This window comes from Pinus tabuliformis, chromosome 4_2, assembly GCF_031772625.1.
Source record: "Pinus tabuliformis cultivar Carrire ecotype Pingquan chromosome 4_2, CPIR1, whole genome shotgun sequence".
Lineage (NCBI taxonomy): Eukaryota > Viridiplantae > Streptophyta > Pinopsida > Pinales > Pinaceae > Pinus > Pinus tabuliformis.
Window position 1 is genome coordinate 1,050,398,687 of NC_142304.1, and position 19,474 is coordinate 1,050,418,160.

Sequence of the window (19,474 nt, forward strand, 5' to 3'; positions counted from 1 at the left end):
TACCTTTAAAGAAACAACATGGTTGTCTCCAATAATTATGTTGTATCCTTGTCCATATTTTCAGGAATACCTTGACAAACTCCATCAAAATAGCTCTATGCCTTACATTTATCAATCTCATAGTTTTACAAATGTCATTGGTTGTTCATCTTTATAGGTTTGAAAATACCTTGATAGGCATATCTAACACGATGAACTCATGATACCCAACTAATAGGTGATATTTATGATATCCACTCAAAGATCTCCTCTTGCTAGCACAACAAATTCCTATTCTATTTTCCTAAACACTAGAGAAAAGAACACACATCTAGCATTATACCACCTGATTATGCTCAAATGCAAATTTGAGCCTTGAGGAAATTTTGGCTACAACATGTAACTTCATTCAATCTTCACTGAAGCATCAATGGTCCATAAAAACCAAACGCATGCGTAGAAACCAACTGTACTTGTCAATACAAAGAAAGCATATGAGATAATTGTCATGTAGCTGAAGTATAGAATACCAAAGACAAGGTTCATAATCTCCATCTTGGTGAAGAACTAGAATGTAGCCTACATGAATACATAAAGTGTAGATGAGATTGAAGTTAGATAAGCTCTCCACCACCAGTTGTAGTCCTCACTACACAACTGAAAGTACAGAGGACAATAATGATATTTGCAGAAGTAATAATAATGATAACAAAGACAATGAATAGAAACCCAAAAATGTTATAAAAATGATGTAGCCAAATAGATGTTAATATGAAGAAGAATTCAATGAAATATACACCAAAGGGTAATATGCCTCCAATGAGTATTAAGAAAACTGACTGCATGTACCATGCCTGCTCTGGAATCTACCTAGAAATGTTATTTGTCTTAACAATATCTTCAATTATAAGTTTCTTATAGCCAAAGTAACTACCAAAAAATACCAAAGACACAGATATCACAAACCATAAAAATACCAAAGTAGTTATTGTTCCAATTGGTACAACACTAGAGGGCTCTTCACCTTAGATCAGTGCATTGAGGACAAGGAAAATGCCCAAAAAAATGCCAGTGAAGATGAACGCAGTCTTAAACATGTTTGTTTTCCATTCTATCCCCTTGAACTCTATATTGTGTTTATGAAGTTGAATTATTTTCCAGTTGGGAAGAATTTCTTGATTAAATAAGAAAATATACAAAAACTAGGATACAAATTCCGCAAAAAGGGACATAAATCTTCTCGTGCACTCTTGGATATTTGGTGAACACAGTGGCCCCTTAGGCATTAGAGAAATTCAACCTACAGGTTTCAAAATTCGAAATCTTTGCAAAGGCTTCAATTCTGTCATTTATCCCTTCTTGCATTCTAAGTTCCAGTCTTCTTTAGTGTAACTACTTTCAAAGAAGAGAAAGGCAGATGAGGTGCCTTGAGGAGGTTAGTCACCTTAGGTATGAAGGGTCTCAATTGTCTTAGAAAATAGTGTACATTGTTGGCATTAGTTTTCCATGAATTCCTACATTTATAAAAATTTGTCAGTGGTTTTATCTATAGTCACAAAGTGAAGATGCTATTATTGTATTTCCAAGTATTTATTCTCAATGCCATTTGTCATTCTGAAAATACTATCCACTCAATGAATGTATCAACATCCATTTAGAAATTGATTGATGGATGTTTTTTGAATCAAATGACAAATGCTTTTTCATAGCTTGTTTGTCCATATGAATGCACCTTTGTTGCTCATCTCATCATTTTAATTTGGAGTTGCTTCCCTTGACCTTTTCTTTTGTTTCTGCATAGGATATACCAACATTGAATCTTGAAACAATAGAAAACAATTTTTTTCTTTTTTTAATTCTATTTATTGTTGTTAATATTGTCGTCATAGGTTCAGTGGCTAGATGGACCTGGAGCATTGAGAGAGGTAGGAAATATATGTTGGGAGCTGAAGGACTGGGCAGGTACAGGGTACGACTGAGAGGAGATGAGGGAGAGTGTGATGACCATATGGTCAGAGTATCTTGTCTTGTACTAGTGGATGTATGACGGCCATTATCCCTAGAATGGGAGCCCTAGAATTTTGTATTATATGTTGTTAGTATAACAAAGTTGGGTTGAAGAATTAAAAAGTTGTCTATGTTCTATGCATATGTTATTTACTGTTTTATATTTCAGCTGTGCAAAGTAGTTTATGGTTGAGATTCTTGGTTTGGTAGCGTCATTGATTTGAAGACACTAACCTAGACCTAAGGTCATGGAAATTCAATAGTGAAATTCTTTGCTCTAAGGGAAAAGGCTTTGTCATAAAAATCCCATATCAGATATTTCTTCACATTGAACGAAACACTAAGTCCTTTCACAATTTGTCTGTTGAGAATTTTGATTTTTTTGTAAGTTTACTATTTCTAACATCTCGGCGTATCGAGCACTGAGTCTCCTCTTGTAAGATCAATTGGCTTGTCATTCTGAAGTTGGAGGAGTGGATCTTGATGACTTCTCTTATTTCTTATGATTTATCTTCCATCCAATAAAATCTAGAGTGGTCATTGCCCTGTGAATATACTTTCTTGATGTCTGACACCAATCCCAAGAGCAGGAAGGATAAGGATTTGACATACTTCCTTCCATATACTGTCAACAGGAAGAGTTGCAGAATATTTGTAAATGAAAATACAAAAACCCATTCAATAGGTCACTTCCATCTACATTTTCCATTGTGGAGCTAACTGGCATGTTAAAAACAATCTTCTCCAATATTTAATGGTCACACCCTTTTCTATAGAGGAATATGGATGCCCATCCTTGCCACAAGCTCGCAGGCCTCTTCTTGTCTTGACATATGAACTTTGATATTTATTTTCTATCTTTCACATTAAATTTTGAATAAATCATAATTAGAGCTCATGGTATAGGGAGAATGAGGAGTGGTGCTCCTTCCATTTGTAACCAGTTTTCTAGCTGGTAGGAAAGATGTTGCATTTGTTGAGTGACCTACCATCTGGTTTAGTCCTCTTAGCACATGGTATAAATCAATGAAATCAAACCTTTTTTTCCTATTGTTTGATTCTTGAGATTCTTCTTGCATGATTAAGAACCACTGGACTCGATAAATTTGGCATGTATCTCATAATAAGAGAAGAATCTCCTATGATGACTAGTTGATCAATTATTTGATGCCTCCCTAGAACCCACCCAAAACTGTTTCTATCCCCCCCGAGGATCAAGGACATTCCCCCCCAACACCGGCCAGTGGATTGCCCTTTGAGTCCGTTGAGAAAGAGTATTTTTTTTAGATCTGTCATTTTTTGGATTCATTCTCATCCATTCAAATTTTCCATAATGAAAGGTATTATTATTGTTGTTAGTGTGTTTTTTTAACTGGTGACACTCATGCCTCAACCATAACCCCATGCTTCCCACTTACTCTGTTGTGTGGGAGTCCTCAATGGCCATTTATGTAAGTTGGGGTATTCCTTAAGTTTTTCCTCTTATTACAGGTGGACATGTAGTTAAAGTTTATTGAATTTCCTTTGATGTCATGGAAAGGGTGGTGTACACTATAGTGACAACAATATTTGCTCATTTATCTTGAGACAACCATTTGTGAAAGATGTAATAATATTCTTTTCATAAGATGATGGCTTGACTTCTTAAAGCTTTAGAATCATGGGATTTAGCAATGTTTATATAGTCATTTGTCATAAGACACTTTTTCTTGTTATTAATATGCCTGTCAATGCTCAACGTGTTGGTTGTTTTGTAAATACGAAACTACTACCATGCTATGATATCCTCACCTAGAATCCAATGAATCCAAATGTATTTATGGGTGTTATTGTCACTTCCCTTAAAGATTATTGCCCACATTTGGATAAATTCTAGAGCACACCATTTGGCACAAATGATAGTCTCTTTGTAATTATGTTGGAAGACGATCAAGTGAGTATTCTATTCTTAAAAACATCATATTATGATGTAGTTACTTTGCAATCTGCTTGTTTTGAAATTCATTTGCTAGTTTTTTACACAAATTTTTATGTGTGATTTTTGAAATTTCTACCATCCTATGAATTTCATGAATAAAGGATTTCTTATTGTTGCTAAATAGATTACTGTGCAAGAACTGCATCTGAATTAAACTATGGAGGATTTTCTAGACAAAATAGCTTATGGAAGTTGACTTTGTACATTATATGGTTTACCACTACAAGAGGAGTTGAGCCATTTGAACCATATACTATGGAAATGTTTCTAGTAGGGATTCCTATGGTTTTTAATTTTTTGATTATTTCACCCCATGGTTATTTTGGGCAAGAAAATGTTTTAGGAATGCTACACAAAACACTGGTGAAGAGGTAAAGTTTGCAAAATTCATACCTACATTTAAATCTTGGGAAAAAAGCATATGATTTTTATCATTTAACTGATCCATATCTCTTGGAGCCTAAAGATCCATTTTCTTTGGATAATCTTTAACTATAACATCAAAAGAAACCCTATTATAAGCTAAAGGACCATTATGTCCTCTTGAGTCTTGAAAAAGTATGATGGAATGAAAATAGGTGAGGAACAGATCCAAGTTTACTATGTCAGAACCTAGGTTCATTAAGATGATGATATTGGTTTGAAGATATCCACTATACAAACTAGGACCACCCATACTTATCGTTGCCATCTCTCTTTCATCATCAAGACTAACATACTGAGGACCTGTAACTTGTGGAGGCCCATGGCAGTCATTGCAATGCAATTTATTAGAATACATGTCATGTCCACAAGTCTTTATATATACTTTGCATCCAATGTGGCAATTTCTTATTATGAGATTTACCACATCCAAAAATGGCATCATTCACATCATTTTGAAGAAGTCTACAAATGTCAACATAATTTTTTTCACATTTACAAGTTCCCTCACATTTGTTGGTTTTTGCAGCTCAAACACTTTCATAACAAAACAGGAAAAGTCAACCAGCAAAAATGGACCACTCCTTTTCATCTACTAATATTAGAATGAAGTTTTATTAGAGGCATTTCTTGTTTATTTATTTTGGTTAGAAAAGGGTTTTCTCTTGGTTTTATGTGACTTTCAATTTATCATATTTAGCATGTTGAGAAATGGGAAAGAATAGCGTGTAACATTTATCTTGCAGAAATTGATGTCGAATGAAAGGATATAGAGTTTAACCAAGCTACAATTCACTTTGGTAAAGGCGGAGGAACATCTTAAAAAGTTGTCTAAGAATACACCATATACATAGTTTGAACATAATAAATATATGGATTTTTCTTTTGTAGATATGTTCTTTTTTCTACCCAAGATATCATGGCAAGAAAAATATTGATATTGTAGAAATTGTTTGAAGACCTCATTGAGGTCTATTTTTTCTGATGTCATGCTTGATTGATACCTTCTCTATGTGAGGAAGACTTTAAATATAAATTAATGTGTTCCTCAAAACAAATCAGATTCAAATTTTATAGATATAAATGATAAAAACAAATTTTAATCCTTTCATTTGATTGTTACTTGAATTTTCTATGGGCAGGTTACAGGAAATGTGATTGGAAAAAGGATGGGGAGAAAATGCAGAGCATGTCTTGGATATGATTCATTTGCTATTAGAGATCCTTCAAGCACTTGAGTTATCGACTTTGGAAATGTTTCTAGTAGGTATTCCTATGGTTTTGAATGTTGCGATTCTTTCACCTCATGGTTATTTTGGGCAACAAAATGTTTTAGGAATGCCAGACAAGACATCAGTGGATAGGTAAACAATTTTTTTATAATTGCAATCTCCATTCCATGATATACTCTCTTTATTGTTTGAATCTATTTTGAACGTTTATTTTTATTTTATTTTGTCCTTTAACTATGAAATAGAAAATACTTTGTATCATGTCCATTTAAACAACCACTAAAGCTTGAAGATAAAATTAGTATTACACGATATTGATTGGAATCCTTATAGCTATTTCATGTTTAAAAAAAATCATAACTATAAAAAAATTTTCTTTCATGTTGTTATTTGAGCACATGTTGTTTATATACTTGACCAAGTTCACACATTAGAAAATGAAACGTTGTTCTGAATAAAATGACAAGAATTAAACATCACACCTTAGATTATTTGTTTTCACAAGTTATCTACAACTTGAGCTTTTTAGCATCTAACTTAGTTGGCACGGTTGTGCCTAAGATTTCCTTGAAGGTTGAATACTACGTTACTAAAGTGTTATTTTACATGGTGACATTTTATTTGCTTTGTTTATACAGGTCATCTAGCTACATTATAGTGGCCACTATCGCTCAAGTGAAGAAAACTTGTTCGAGTTTCTTGCTTGTATAGGGAAAAATGGCTTTGACATTGTTGATTTTGAGGTATATGTCATGTAAACTCATTATATTATACTTTAGTTTATATTCTATTGTTCATTGTATTTAATGTCTTACACTCTGCATTGTATATTCTTTTTTTTCAGAAAAGGAACTCAATGTTGATGGTAAGAAACAGGAATTGAACAAAGAGGCTCAGAGAAATAAAACTGGAGCGACAAATGAAAAAAGAGAGAGACAAGAGAGCCAATCTAGTGATACCTTAGAGTCAATATCCCACATAAGACAAACACATAGAGACTGATGGTCAAGTCTTCAGAGTTGGTGAATTCACTTGCAATGCCTTGGCAACACAATAATAATGCTTTGAAGTGATGACAAATCATTTCATGTGTAAATTGTAGTCCAACCAATATTAAGTTGGAAACTCATATTGTAATACTTTAACATTTCATACAATAAAATTTATGTGGTTGAAATTATTCATAGTTGCACTTGATATTTTTTAGTATTGTAATTAACATATGCAACTTTGCGTGTTCATATTAGATGAACATGCACATTGTATGTCATTTTTTAAATTTAGTCAAAAAATCATAATATTAATATATGTTAATTAATAATGAGCACACAAAATCAATCTAGAAAAACTAAATTAGTAGGTTATATTGATTAATGATGAACACAAATAAAATGAATATACGGCTAAATTATTCATTTATAATGATTATTAATGAAAGTAAATGAAATGAATATAAACTACTAAATTAGTAGTTTATATAATGAATATGAAACTACCAAAAAAAGATAAATGGCTACTGCAAATGATAAATTTGTAAGTACAAATAAGACTAAATTTTTCATATATACGTCTGTTAGTAGCTAATCTACACTATCTTATAACACAACCAGAATTTAGTCATATTTCTCTGGCCATTAATTGGTTTTAAATGATGACTAAAATTTGCATATATATGGCTATTAGTAGCTAATTTATAATATATTATAACACGATGAACATTTTGGTCATTAATTGGTTTTCCCCAATGATCATATAGTAATATATTTGGTCATTAATTGTGGCAATTAATGACTAAATTTATGACTATATATACTACTAGACGATAAAATTGAGACAACCAATTAATGACTAAGAAAAAAATGACTAAAATTTGGTCGTGCTATAAGATATTGTAAATTAGCTACTACTCGTCACTGACTGAAAAATAGTCAGTTATATGCAAATTTTAGTCGTTTTTTTAGTAATTAATTAGCCATTTTGTACTAGTGCTTGATGGCTTCCATGAAAAGTGGAGAAATTCCAATCCTCTTGTTAGGGTCCTATAATAATAGGATTGATAATTTTGAATTCGCTAGGATTAGTCTTGTAATATTCTACATACTTTTGCTTTCTGCAAAATATTTTCCCATATTAAAAATAAAAAATTTAAAGAGGGTAAGTCCTAAAAGAAAAATAAAAGGACTAAAAGAAAATGATAGAAAAAGAAAATAAATTATTAACCCCACCAAAAATAAATAAAAAATAGATTCTGAAAGTGATGCAAATTCAAATGCCACTACTTTTTACTTTGCCTTGCATAATAAGATTGTGTGCAGCTTGTCAAAATTCCACAATCCATGATGGTCAAATAGTTTAACCTTGATTCATTCATGCTTTAAATTTCATGTTGATACATAGAGAATGAAGATCTTGCCAAACTGTTTAATCTTGGCAGATCAGTAGTTAGGTAGAGAATAATAAGGAGCTCATCATTTTAATATGAGCCCTTCGAAGTTATAAGGTTAGAATTAGATAGTTTGCTTATCAAAGAAAAACAAATAAAGGGTGAGCAAGCTCAAATACACCCAATAAATGAAGAGAAAATTCTAGGATAAATAAAGGGTAGGCAGAAGAGGTTTTGGAATGCACAAGGTTTCTAGCTCAAATGCACCTTGATCATGCTTGATCCTATGTTTCATGTGCAGGAGGAATTATCAAAGAGAAAGGACATTCACTAAAGCTCATTCACTAATTTCCTCTCATTTCATTAAACCCCTTACATGTATAAATTATTATTTTCCATTTATTACCCTTTCATTACTTTTCATTCCCTATTTTTTTCCCCTACATGGTTCCAAAGGACCCTTCCCTCTTCATTTCCACTTCTAAAAATATCCCTAACCCTTCATTTTACCTTTCCCCCTATTTCATCTCATTTTCCCTTGTAAACCCACTAAAACCCCCTTATCCTAAGTTTGAAAGGTTAAATTTATCGGGCCCCATTGCAAACCCTCCCCGATACCCTTTTGACTAAACTCTTATGTTATTTTAACCTATAGTCCTACATTTTATTAATACATTGCATACATTACTTCCCTTTACATTTTAATTGAAAAGCTCGACCCCACACCTCAACTCACCCCTTGTAACTTCACTGCATGATAGCCCTCCGATCGCTCACCTCCAAATCCAATGGCCCATAACCATATCACGCGATCCCATCATCTAGTCCTCAACATCCAAAAAGTATGTGAGATTGATGGTTTTTCTCGAGCACCCATTTACTACATCGCAGCCCCACATTATATCGCGTGCTCTCAAAAAATACCTCCCTTCACTCAAAAGCAACGCGATATGCCATAAAACCACCTCCCCATGTAGGATGAAACCGCCTACAGTTCATACATTAATCCCATGCCCAAATGTTAACCAATGTCGATTAAAAGCCAAAATGCCACCCTTTTACCCTTTTCACTGTTATTTCATTTCAAAAACCTCTGCTAACCAATTCTCAAGCCCAGAAACCTTGTGCAACTGTTTTAACCAACTTCATAACTAGAAGACCCATCAAAATCCAATTTCAAGAAGCACACAGACAATTGAAGCCTCATAAACCTCTGCTGCTACTGTTAGGGCTCCCGGAAACTCTCCTAGGTTGTAGCTCGGAGATGCTTCGTAACATATAATCTTCAATATGGTTCTAGGAACTTATTGGGATGGGTGATCGTTTGGTTCAAGCTAGATAACCACTTCTACTCTGTTTTCACTCCAAACATGCATGAACACCCTCAGACTACAACGCTTTAGACCACTAATGCTCAACAATTTTCAAATTAAGTGAATGAATGAAGAATAACAACCACACCAGTAGATGCATACAGAATGTATGATGGCCAACTGCAACTAGTAAAGAAACCTTCAAAGCTAATCTATCAATGCAGAGATAAGATGGAAGTTATCTTGCATTAGATACAGAAGAAACTTGAGTGACCTACTCACTAATACATTTAATTTAGTAATATAGAGATAATATGACAGTTATCTAACATTAGGCATAGAATATGTTGTGAATAAAGCACTTCAGGCACAAGCTTAGAATAGAGGAGAAATGGGCATTGAGAAATTAATAGCAAAAGAAGCTTGCATTGCTGAAAATGAAGATGAGATGGTGCAAGTTACAGAATGTCTACAGTCTCAAGAAGTTGAACCAAAACTCAATTGCCAACCCTCATTACATATTTCTTCTAGCTATTTATAATCTATCATTACAATGGCTCTTAGCCGTTTATGGATGGAGGGGTATTAATTGACCACCAACTACCATTAACTGTCTGAGAGCATCTCTGAACTTAGTTGCTTTCTTCACTAGAGAAACCTGATCAGTTCTGGTACCATGCTGTCTTCCAGGTGGTTGGATTAATTAAAGCAGTGGAGCTCCATGACTGTTTAATTCAGTTTATGAGTCATGTTGTGTCCTTTATTCCTTTGGCCATGCTCTTTGTTAATTCAGTTTCATGGTCAGACTATCACTAGGCTGACATAGTTGGCCATCTCCTTCTACGGGTAACAGACAGGACATGGGGTATGGAGTGCATGGGTGGATGGATGATCGGGAGTGATCGTGAATTATGGCTATCAAATGGAGGGAAATTTATGGCAGAGATCGTGTTTTGGAGGCTAGCGGGCATGGTGGGAGCGGAACATGTCCAGGCCATTAGATCTCTAGGAGAGTAGATCAGAAAGTTATTGGGTGGCGGAGATGTGCGAGCGATAATGCATAGAGTGGTTTGATTTAAGTGGTAATTTTTCTTATTGCACGGGCATGTGGCGGTAAGCAGTAAGTGTCAAAACTCGCCCGATGACATTCACAAGATGACACATAGTGGCGGGGAAAAGAAAAACCGCCCTCATCATGCGAGTACTTTGAGCGCTTGTTGTCCGCGATATGGGTGATGACCGTTAGATATTGTGGGATTGATCTAATGGTGGAGGAGTCTTGGATTGGCGGGGAAAGATCAACGGCTAAGGTGTGGTGAAGGTACGAGACATCTTCAGGAAATGTGTTATAGGTGCATGAGGCATATGAGTGAGGTCTCATGGGGATTTTGTAGATTGCACTTGGGGCTAAGGCCAAAGAGGAATTTTTTGGGGCGCAAAGGTTAAGTTAGGAAAGAAGAAGGGTAAAGTGTGAGCGAGGTAAGGGAAGAAGAGGAATAATGACCCATGTCAGACACTTTTAAGGACAACGAAGCAGACTGAACCTTTCCTTCAACCTTCAAAAATTCAGCATTGCATCTCAGGGCTAACACTGGCTCCTTCTAGGGATGAAATCCTCCTTGTGAGGTTTCAAGAACCATAGACCACCGCCTTTCACATAACAAATAATATTAGAAATATTACCTAGTATTCCATTGGGCATGGAGTCTATCTAAGCGTACACTAAAACTTTGAAAGAAATAACATATTTACATTGTTGAAGCCTGAAAGCCTTAAACAAAATAAAATTTCAAAAACCACCCATTGACTGGGCTATCAAAAATAGTTTCTCCCTCCAAACTTTGCAGCATGAAAGTATTGTTTCCCTAGACTTGATAGATGACAAATGGTCTTGTCCATAGAGCATCAAATTTACCATGATTGCCTTTCTTCTCCTTCAGTGCATCCCATTTGAGAACCTAGTCACCAACCTGAAAATTGTCCATCTTTACCTTTCTGTCAAAAGCTTCCTTGATTTTCCTTTGATGTATTGCAGACCTCTCAATCAGTTGATCTCTAATCTGATGAACTTTAGCCAAGTCACTCATCCTCCTTGCCATGTCACTTTCATCGTCTTTCTCTTCTTGAAAAAATTTGGCCACAGGGAGGATCAATTGGATTGGAAAAATAGCCTCAGTGCCATGTATCAGCTTGAGTGGAGAATTCCCTATGGATTTCTTGGTGGTAACTCTATGAGCCCATAATGAAAACTTTAGTTTGGAATCCCAGTTCCTTTTGTTGTCTTCCAGTAGCTTTTTTATTATTGTTATTAGGATTTTATTGGATGATTCTACTGGGTCATTACCTTGATGATAATATGAGGTGGAATGCACTAATTTGATGCCCATTGATTCACACATGTCCACCAATTCCTTCGCCTTGAAGGCTGCTGCATTGTTTGTAACCAATTTGTTTGGGTAGGAAAACCTGGTGAAAATGTTTTCTGTCAAGAATTTCATGACAACATGGTGATAAACTTTCCTAGTGGGGATGGCCTCAATCCACTTGGTAAAATAATCATTGGCTACTAAAATCGATCTATGCTAGCCACTGGAATGTGGATTAATTTCCCCTATGAAATCGAAACCCCACTACTAGAGAGGGCCACTGGAATTTATTGGCTTCAAGGGCAAGGATTTCAGTTGTTTCCTTCTTTTAAATCTTTGACACTTGTCACAATATTTCACAATTGAAAACACATCAGAGAATAGAGTTGGCCAATAATATCAAGCTCTCAGTATCTTGTGGGTTGTGGTTTTCCAATAATGATGTCCTCCACAGATGCTAGAATGGAGATGGTGCATGACTTCCATAGATTGTTCTTTGTCTAGACATCTTAAGAGGATTCCAGATGGGTCCCTCCAATAAAGAAGATTTTTATTAATACAAAATTTGGTTGCTCTGAGCTTAAGGGTCCTGGCTTGGCTTGAATTTAGGCATGGGTGAACTTCTAGCTTCAATAGGAAGTGAGCTATTCCAAAATATCGTTCACAAGAAGGAAAATTTTCAGCCAAATATTGGCTCTGCCCTTATTCCACTATTGCCTCCTCTATGTGTTCAACCTCTGAATTTGTACCCATGCAATTTATGTCCAGCAGTCTGCAATTTTCTTCAACCATCAGTTGAGTCAGGCCTTGGCCTTTGACAAGCTTTGTGGGCTTCAATTCTATGTTGAACTCAATGAGCTTTGAAATCCATTTAGCTCTTCTTCCATCAACATCTACTTGTGTTAGGACATCCTTTACTGAGGTAGAAGGTACATAGGCAATCACCTTGGAATGCAGAATATAGATTTGGAATGCCTTTAAGGACTTAATAAGAGCATAAGCCTGTTTTTCAATAATGTCATACCTTAATTCAACATCTCTCAAGGTTTTGTTGAAGAAGGCCACTAGGTGTTCTATACCTTCATCATTTCTCTGTAATAAGACTGCTGCAAGGGTGTCACAGGAAGCAAAAGAGAAGATATGGAACTCCTTGTTATAGTCTGGGCTGATTAGAGTGGGAGCTTCCATGATAGCTCTTTTGATAGCTTCAAAAGATTTTCTTGTTGCATCTGTCCATTTGATCTCTGACCCCTTCTTCAGCATGGAGGTGATATGTTTCACTAGTTCTGCAAAATTGGGAATAAACCTCCTTAGAAAGTTTATCTTACCCAAAAATGATTGAATGCCCTTCTTTGACCTTGGAACAGATAATGTATATATTGCTTTGACTCTTTCTAGGTTGATCCTGACACCTGCAATAGAAATAATGCGCCCCAAAATTTTTCCTTCTTCCAGAGCAAACTGTGACTTCTTAGGATTTACTGAAATCCCAAACTTTTTGCACTTCAAAAACACCTTCTTCAGATGCTGCAAGTGATCCTGATGACTACAGGAGTAAACTTTTATATCATCAAGGTAAATCAGGACAAACTTGTCTTTTCTCCCACAAAAGCTATATCCATAGCCTTTTGAAAGGTGGCCCCAGAATTCATCAATCCAAAAGGAATCTTGGAGTACATAAAAGTGCCCCAAGGAGTGGTGAAGGCAGTCTTTTCTTGGTCCTCTAGATGTATAGCAACCTGGTTGTACCCTGAAAATCCATCCAAGAAAGACACAACTCTAGCCCTTGAAACCTTTTGTAGCAAATGTTCCATTTTGGGTAGGGGATAGTTGTCTCTCTTAGAGCATTTGTTCATGTTCCTGAAGTCAACACACAGCCTGATTTCCCCACTTTTCTTCCTCACAACTACCAGGTTGGCTACCCACTTCGAATACCTTAGGGGAACTATGATCTTGGCAGCCAACAATTTCTTAATTTCCTTTTCGATCAAAGGGAGTAGCAAAGGGCTTATGGGTCTTAGCTTCCGCTTAAAAGGGATGGTGTATTTCTCCAGTGGAATCTTATGTTGAATGATGTTCTTGTCATAAGTCTTAAGGTCACTATACTCCCAGGCAAAAACATCAGCAAATTGCTTCATTAGACTACAATAGTCAGATCATTGGGAAATAGACAAGTGGGTGGACAGGTTCATGTACTTTGGATGATCTAGACTCCCTATATTGTGTCTATGGACTACAGACTCATTTTCTTGTTGGGCAGGCTTAGAGGGTACATCATTATGGTCAAACAACTTTTCAAAGCACCAACCCTTTAGGTATACGGTTACTAGGCAATTGTATAATGTTGTCCTGACCGACTTTTCTCCTTAGCTAGGACTGATGACACTCCTCCATGGCTTCATTTTCTTGATCAATTTGCATTTCATAGAATTCATCAATAACTTGCAGAAACCTATTGACTTCATCATCATCCTCAAAAACTTTCCAATACTTGACATTGTCAGGTAGAGATGGTGTATATTTTACCTAAACTTCATAAGTCAACTTAGGGGGCATGGGAGGGGTGAACATGTAAGAAGAAATAGTAAGGGAATCAGCAAGCGGATTTTTGACTCTGGGAATATATGAGATACAAAATCTATTAAAATAATCTTTGAGCCTCCACAACTCATCTCTGTATGCTTTCAGCCTTGGGTGCTTTGCTTGGAACGTTTTGTTCACTTGTTGAATGATGAGATCAGCATCTCTAAACACCTTTATGTCTTTGATTCACATTTATTTAGCATCATTTAAGCCCAATATCAAAGCCTCATACTCTGCTATATTGTTGGTGACCTGAAAAGTCAGCTGTATGCATTCCTGTGTTGGGGATACCAACACTACACCTAGTCCTGCAGCTTCCCTAGAGCAAGCTCCATCAAACAACATGTCCCAAATTTGTGGGCCTTCCTTTTCCATGACCTCGCATACTGGTTTCTTGAGCTACACTGAGGCCAACTGGGATTCTTCAGTTTGGAGAATACATGCTCCAAAATCAGTTTCCACAACATAAATGGGATGATTAATGGGATTCTTTTCATCACTGATGATATATGCCAGTTGGGCCTCCCTGTATAACCTTCTGCTTTCTCCCCCAAAAACTAGGATAGTGGCATATGACAAGTCATTCTGCAATGTCCAACCTAATCTCTTAATCCATCCTCTTGAAAGTAACATGAAAAACTTAGGAGGGACATCTGCTACCACAATATCCATCATCATGCTCTTCATTGGCAGCTGACATAAGGTGATGGCTAGATCTTTGATCAACCCCAAACATTTCACCTTTCTTGAGTCAAAACAGAATAAATCATGATAAGGCCTGGTGATGTCAAGGTCTAACGCATCCATGACAACCTTTGGCATCAGATTATGGTTGGTACCTATGTCCAGCAGATAGCTTTGAAGTGTTTTGTCATGAATAGTCAAGGAGACATAGAATGATGGGGAGCTATCATCAGAGGGTTCAATCCTTGGGCTAGGTACAACTGCAGGTTTGTCATCTTGCAAATTCACATAGTCGTTTGATGCTTGTGTGGCCTTAAGCTCAAGGGCTTCAAGGATGGGTTTCTTCAAGGCTTCATTCTTTACCAGTTCCATCAGAGGTATATATATTTTCAGCTTTTGGATTTCTGTTTTAAAACTAAAGGGAGAAGGGGACTTGTCAGGACATCTTACCTCTTGAGCTAGTGCTTTGAGGCTGATGGGATCAGCTGCTAGTCGCTTCTGCTTGCTAATCTACTGCTCTATGGGGATAGTAGCGCTTTGGACAGGGCTTTCTTTGACATTACTCATTTCTGACCTCCAGTTATATCTTTGTTGATTTCAGTTTGGAGAAAAACTTCTCTGTCCCACTCTTGGCTGATCTGGTCCTTTTGTAATGACTCATCATAGGCAACAAGTGTCAAAAAGGAAGCACTGCCTTTGTCTTCCATGTAGTCAATCTCATCTTCTTCATCAAACTGTTCCTCCTCCATGACTACGTTCTGGAAAGCAGTCTTTACCTTATGTTCTTCACTTGCCTCTTTGCTCCTTTGCATGATCTGCAATTGTTCATTTTCTCTCCTATATGGATTTGGATTTCTAGGAGCCAATGTATTAGAACCCTTCCTTTCCCTGAATGCTGCTCAACCATCAGCTTGGAGATTTCAGAGGCCAATGACTCTATCATCTTGGTCATTTTGTCTATCTTGGGGTTTGAGGATGAAGAAGATTCACCCCTCTATCTCCTTCTGACAACATGTCCCTTGAGTTTCTCTGCAGCCATAATATTAGATTCAACCTCCAAGGCTCCATCCTACATCCCAGCAAAGAAGCACATCTTCTTTCTCTCAAGAGCAGGTAGAAGTTAGAATCAAAGGCATTGGCATAGGTGAGCTTGGCAGAGGTGGGGGTAGGTTTCACTTCAGCTGGTACCTTACTATACATGTGGTTAAACCTTTTATTGAAATTAGAAAGTGACTCCCCATTTCCCCTTTTTTTGTTGCCAAACTTGATATGATAATAGGGAAAATCTTTCTTATCTCCCCAATGCTTTAGGAAAACATCATCTAAGGCCTCAATGTTTGTTATATACCTAGGGGTTAATTCTCTGAACCATTTTCTTGCCTCTCCATCTAGGCTTTGGACAAATACTCTCATCCACACATCATCTTCACTAATGTCTAGATTATCAGCATAGCTATGAAAGGACTCAAGATGTTGTTCAGCTATAACCCCTTCAGTCCCAGTGAACTTAGGCATGTATTTCTGATATTCTCGAGCAGGCATTGCATTCAAAGGAGTGGGCAGTACTAGAGGTCCATACCTAGCAGCTATGATTCTTTCCATTATGGTGGGTGCTTGTGGACCTACCATGGCTATGGTGGAATTGAGAGTACTAGCAGTCTGAATGATAGAAAGCTAAGGGGTGACTGATAGGACTAAAGGAATATGATGGATTGGAGGGGAGGCTTCCTTTGGGTTGAAATCCAAAGGAGGACCTAAAGAATAAGGAGCTTTATGAATCTCTGAAAATTTTTCTTCACTGCTAGTGCTAGAGGCTATATTCTTAACATGTATGTGCTTTGTTACAAGCCTTTATTGTAGAGATGCATAAGATTGTTTAGGTTTACCCGATCCTGATGCTCCTTTCTATGATATCTTTCTTCCTTTGATGATCTTTTCAAGGTTAGGTACTGGGTCAGCTAGTGACTTTTGAGGAATTCTCCGAGTATGCCTCACAAACTGAGCCAGAAATATGATGTGGAGTCGCCAAATAGATGATTACAACCAAAAATGTGTCTAGACTTTTTCTATCATCAAAGCTAGATCTGTGTCATTCTCCTAGGGAAGCTGAACTTCAATCTCTTCTCCCCGACAATGGCGCCAATTATGTTAGGGCTCTAGGAGACTTTCCTACGTTATAGATCGGAGATGCCCGGTAACATATAATCTTCAATATAGTTCTAGGAACTTATTGGGATGGGTGATGGTTTGGTTCAAGCTAGATCACCACTTCTACTCTGTTTTCACTCTAGACATGCATGAACACCCTGAGACTACAAGTCTTTAGACCACCAATGCTAAAAAATTTATAAATTAAGTGAATAAATGAAGAATACTAACAACACCAGTAGATGCATATAGAATGTATGATGGCTAGCTACAACTAGTAAAGAAGCCTGCAAATCTAATCTATCAATGCAGAGATAAGATGACAATTATCTTGCATTAGATACAAAAGGAACCTGAGTGACCTACTCACTAATACATTCAATTTACTAATACAGAGATAAGATGATAATTGTCTAACATTAGGCATAGAATATGTTGTGAATAAAGCACTTTAGGCACAAGCTTAGAATAGAGGAGAAATGGGCATTGAGTAATTAATAGCAAAAGAAGCTTGCATTGTTGAAAATGAAGATGAGACGCTGCAAGTTATAGAATGTCTACAGTCTCCAGATGTTGAACAAAAACACAATTACCAACCCTCATTACATCTTTCTTATGGCTATTTATAATCTATCATTACAATGGATCTTAGCCGTTTAGGGATGGACGGGTCTTAATTGACCACCAACTACCATTAACTATCTGATAGCGTCTTTGAACATAGCTACTTTCTTAACTACGGAAACCTGATCAGTTCTGGTATTGTGCTATCTTCTAGGTGGTACGATTAATTAAAGCAGTGGAGCTCCATGACTGTTTAGTTCATTTTTTGAGTCTTGTTGTGTCCTTTCTTCCTTCGGCCATGCTCTCTGTTAATTCAGTTTCATGGTCAGACTATCACCAGGCTAACAGAGTTGGCCATCTTCTTCTTCGGGTAACAGATAGGTCGTGAGGTATGGAGTGCATGGGTGGATGGACGATCGGGAGTGATTGTGAATGATGGCCATCGGATCAAGGGAAATGTATGGCGAAGATCGTCTTTTCAAGCCTAGCGATCGTGGTGGGAGCAGAACATTTTTGGGCCATTAGATCTCCAAGCATGCAGATCGAATGGTTATCAGGCAGCGAAGATGTGCGGGTGATAATGCACGGAGTGGTTTGATTTAAGTGGTAGTGGTTTTCATCACATGGGCATCAGGCGGTAAGCAGTAATTGTTAGAGCTCACCCGATTCCATTCACGAGATGACATGTAGTGGTGGGGAAAAAGAAAAACCGCCCTCATCGTGCAAGTACTTTGCGCACCTGTTGTCTGTGCGATATGGGCAACGATTGTTAGATCTGGTGAGGTTGATCTAACAGTGGAGGAGTATCGGACAAGTTGGTGTATCGGATGGGACACGGACCATTGGATTGGCAGGGAAAGATCAATGACTAAGGTGTGGTGAAGGTACGAGATGTCTTTGGGAAATGTGTTATAGGCGCGTGAGGCATATGAGTGAGGTCTTATAGGGATTTTGGCTATTGTGCTTGGGGCTAAGGCCAAAGAGGAATTTGTCAGGGTGCAAAGGTTAAGTTAGGAAAGAAGAAGGGTAAAGTGTGAGTAGGGTAAGGGAAGAAGAGGAATAATGGCCCATGTGGGATACTTTTAAGGACAATGAAGTAGACTGAACCTTTCCTTCAACCTTCAAAAATTCAATATTGCATCTCAGGGCTAACAGCTACCATAGAACCCTGTCTGCACACCTAATCATCATCTTTCCAGATATTCTTGAAAGAACTAGAACAACCTTGTACTTAAGCTTTACAGAGTGTTTATGAAAGGTTAATTAATTGAATTAATTTAAAAACCTTGCCAAATAAAAGAACCCCATTGTGCAAGCCCTTTCTTGCAGACTGTATTCACTTTTTACATAATTCCAGAAGCCTTGATCTTACCCCTTAAGCTAGATAAACAATAATTCAATAGAATAAACCTAATTATCGCTTCCCAAATCATTCTGAGTGAAAAACCCCTCCAAACCCCTCACGTGGACATTGACCACCTCCTATTGGCTGACAGAGATTTCCAAATCAAAGACATAGTTTCCTCTAGTCATCTATTGAAACTCCACTGCTAGAGTAAAGACAAATTCTTGAACCAAAATGATGACATTCATCTATGGGAATCAAATTTTGCCAAATACTTGTTCCCATAGGTATAGAAGTTCCCTGAAGTCATCCACTTGTGCCACCTCCCTATATCCCAAGCCAAAGAGCCATAGTATCTCCCAACTAGCAGATTTTGTTTACAATCACTGCAGAGTCAATAAACCAAATGATACAGATCCAGCCAAACCTAAATCAAACCCCATTTTCCATTAAAAACCTACCTGAACTC